The sequence below is a fragment of the Sinocyclocheilus anshuiensis genome, unplaced genomic scaffold (assembly GCF_001515605.1).
Source record: "Sinocyclocheilus anshuiensis isolate Anshui unplaced genomic scaffold, SAMN03320099.WGS_v1.1 scaffold621, whole genome shotgun sequence".
In the NCBI taxonomy this organism is placed as follows: domain Eukaryota; kingdom Metazoa; phylum Chordata; class Actinopteri; order Cypriniformes; family Cyprinidae; genus Sinocyclocheilus; species Sinocyclocheilus anshuiensis.
In genome coordinates, this window is record NW_015537952.1 from 220802 (window position 1) to 224436 (window position 3635).

A 3635-nucleotide genomic window follows, 5' to 3' on the forward strand; every position below is an offset into this window, starting at 1 on the left:
AAGCAAATTAAACCTTAGCTCACATTTTTCACAGGAGGACAATCCATGAGTCAAAGTCTTTAGTAATGTGGTATTCTTCTGGGATTGATATAATTGGGTTACAGTGGACTTTTTTTTGAAAAGGTAAAATTAAGATTACCACATTCAATTTTAGATTTTATAAGATTTACCCACTAGACACAAAGTGTGAATGAGTTTAATTAGATCTAACAGGGACGGTCTGGAGGGTCATTATGAAAGCTTATGATAGCTTGACTGTTTGCTACACGCAAGAGAAGGTTAATTGCCCAGTAAGGTCTGGTACATTTCCCCTGATCAACCATAATGAACTTATAAAAATCATTTTAAAATCCTGATAATTTTATTAGCACCTACATAAAAGCCACATACATTAATTTATGCTGTGACAAATGCATCATTATCCTCTTTTCACTATTTAATGCTATACGATGAATCTAGGATCTACTGCAATAACAACAACAGCAGAAAACTGTGCAATGTTGCAGTGGTAGCTGAGACCACTGAGCTGTGGAAAGCACAATTCATCAACTGCAGCCTGAGAGGATATCCTTAAGAGGTTAATCCAGAGGAGAGTAGAGAGGCAATGTTTGACCTCTCGCAGAGCATATAGTCTGATGGAAGACAGCCAATACACCAGCAGCAGCCTTCAGACTTCACAGAGACAGCAGTAGGCTTCAGTCACACCATCTGCCTTTGTGGCCCTGTCTAAACTGGGAGCTGAGAACCAGCATCACCGAAGCGTCCTGGTTTCCACTCATTAGCAATTGGGCCAAGAATAGTACACTGTAAAGGTTTGCAGTATCTCAAAAGGGATGCAAGAACTTAATGTCAAACGTATGGAAAAGTAATTATGGCTGAGAGTCTAGGCAACAAATCTAATTCAATAACTGTGTCCTTAATAGGCATAATATGATAAAATAACAACTTATAAAAGCTATGTAAATCTGTTTTTTTTTGTTCAAACCAGTAGCAACTATTACAATTGACATGCAGCAGAGCATTTTGCTGAGTACTCTGGAAATTAAATTGCCTATAATGCACTAGCCTGTCATTGGTAGTCACTGCATAGTTGCATAAAGTTCAAATTTTTGTGCATCACCAGTGGCCGCTGTGATGCCACAAACCAGTGACTGAAAATGCAGGATTTCAAGTCGCTTTGTTACTGCAAATCGCTGTCAGTGTCTGCAGTTCTATCTCAAATCTAACATTTGTGGCATACATAACATTACAATACACTTGCGACATAGACATGACAAAACGTACTTGGTTACTAACGTAACCTCGGTTCCCTGAGATACAGGAACGAGTACTGCCTCTTGCTAAAGATGCTATGGGATAAAGCCTTTTTTCTCCTGAACTGAAGCCTTTTTCAATCACGCAGTGAAACTGCACGGCCATTGGTTCGTGCAGTGTATTAAAAACGAACCAATGGCCGGGGCAATCTGGCTATATAAGCGGGCGTTTGCCACAGGATTCTCAGGATACTTCGACTGAAGCAACGACTGAGTCATGCAGCTGCATAGCACGGCTAGCAACGCAGTACTCGTTCCCGTATCTCAGGGAACCGAGGTTACGTTAGTAACCATGTACGTTCCCTGTCGATACTTCTCTCGTACTGCGTCTTGCTAAAGACGCTATGGGAACACAGTACAATCACGCCGTGCTATGGTAGAGGAATGACTGTATATTATATTCTCCATAAGCAAGTAATACCCATAGGGAAGTTAAACAATAACTCCTAGGCTATAGCGGGCTGAACTCCCCGAGGTCACGCCCGGCCTGGGTAATCGTTCCAGAGTACTCATACAACTTCGGCACCCCAGGGGCCAAGAGCCGACAGGTAAACTAAACCAAAGAGCTTGAGCGTGTTGCGGTCAAGGACTCTCTGTCAGACTTGTTTGCATAATGCAGTGAGTCTCTCTTCAAGCAGAAAGGACCCTGGCCTGTAAGGCCGGGACTTCCAGGTTATAAAACCTAGCAAATGTGGACGGCAAGGCCCAGCCGGCCGCCTCACAAATCTCCGCAATGGACACATCGCTAGACCACGCCCAAGACGAGGCGATGCCTCTGGTGGAATGGGCCCGTACTCCGATGGGACATTGTAGGCCCAAGGAAGAGTACGCTAGCGTGATAGCGTCTATTATCCACCTAGAAAGTCTTTGCTTCATAACCGGATGCCCTTTGGTGCGGTTACGGAAGCTAACAAAGAGTTGTTCCGACCGTCTGAATCAGATTCAGAATCAGAATGAGCTTTATTGCCAGGTATGTTTACACATACGAGGAATTTGTTTTTGTGACAGAAGCTTCCACAGTGTAACAGAATGACAGTGACAGAACAAAAAACACAGATAATAAAAAATAAAAATAAATTAAAAATAGAACAAGTAAATAAGGAATAAAAATATATGAATTGACAACTGTATGTGCAGGTATATTACAATAGACAGTTTTGTATGTATAGGTATATTATGTGCAAATTGGTGGAGCGTTTGAAGCATGAAGGGACTTCGCACAGCTCCAGTGATCTGTTGAAGATCTGTGTGAAGATGGGGCGGCAGCAGGTTTTTCTTTTTCAAACCTGCCGTAGAACTCGTTCAGATCGTCTGCCAGGTGTTGATTCTCCACAGTGCTGGGGGATGGTGTCTTGTAATTGGTGATTTCTTTTAGACTTTTCCACACTGATGCTGGGTCACTGGAAGAGAATTGAATCCTTATTTTTTTCAGAATAATTCCTCTTTGCCACTCTGATCTCCTTTTCCAGTGTGTATTTAGCCTGTTTATACAAGACATTATCCCACTTCCTGTGAGCATCTTCTTTGGCCTGACGAAGCTGTCTGAGTTTTGCAGTGAACCATGGTTTGTCATTGTTGTAGGTTAAAACAGTCTCTGGTCCAGATCGGTGGCAGCAGCTTCAAAAACACTCCAATCAGTGAGGTCAAAACAAGCTTGAAGCTTGTGCTCTGCTTCATTAGTCCATCTTTTTACAGTCCTTAATACAGGTTTAGCTGATTTCAGTTTCTGCCTGTAGGTCGGTATAAGATGAACCAAACAGTGATCAGAGAGCCCCAAAGCTGCCCGTGGAACAGAGTGACATGCATTTTTTATTGTGGTGTAACAGTGATCCAATATATTACTGTCTCTGGTGGGACATGTGATGTGCTGTCTGTATTTTGGCAGTTCACGGGAAAGATTTGCTTTATTAAAGTCCCCGAGAATGATTAAAACAGAGTCCGGGTGTTGTTGTTCTGTGTGTTCTGTGTCATCAGCGAGTTTCTGTAAAGCGGTGCTCACGTGTGCTTGCGGAGGAATGTACACACTTACCACACTTACGGAGCAAAACTCCCGCGGCGAATAGAACGGCTTGCAGTTAATGAAGAGCACTTCTAGATCTGAACAGCACATCTTCTTTAACACAGTTACATCTGTACACCACCTCTCATTGATGTAAAACATGTCCCGCCGCCGCGCGATTTCCCCGTTGATTCTGCGTCGCGATCTGCTCTGAACAGCTGAAAGCACGGCAGACTCAACGCGCTGTCCGGAATGGCGTCTTTCAGCCAGGTTTCCGTGAAACACAGAGCAGCAGAGTTTGAAAAATCCTTATTTGTCCGGGA

At 43.2% G+C, this 3635-nt stretch overlaps 1 protein-coding gene across 1 annotated transcript in view; it reads right to left on the reverse strand.

The window, feature by feature from the left end:
* Positions 1–3635, reverse strand: part of LOC107664610 (adenylate cyclase type 2-like) — a 147939-nt gene that overhangs the window by 40599 nt on the left and 103705 nt on the right. The window lies entirely within an intron of this gene.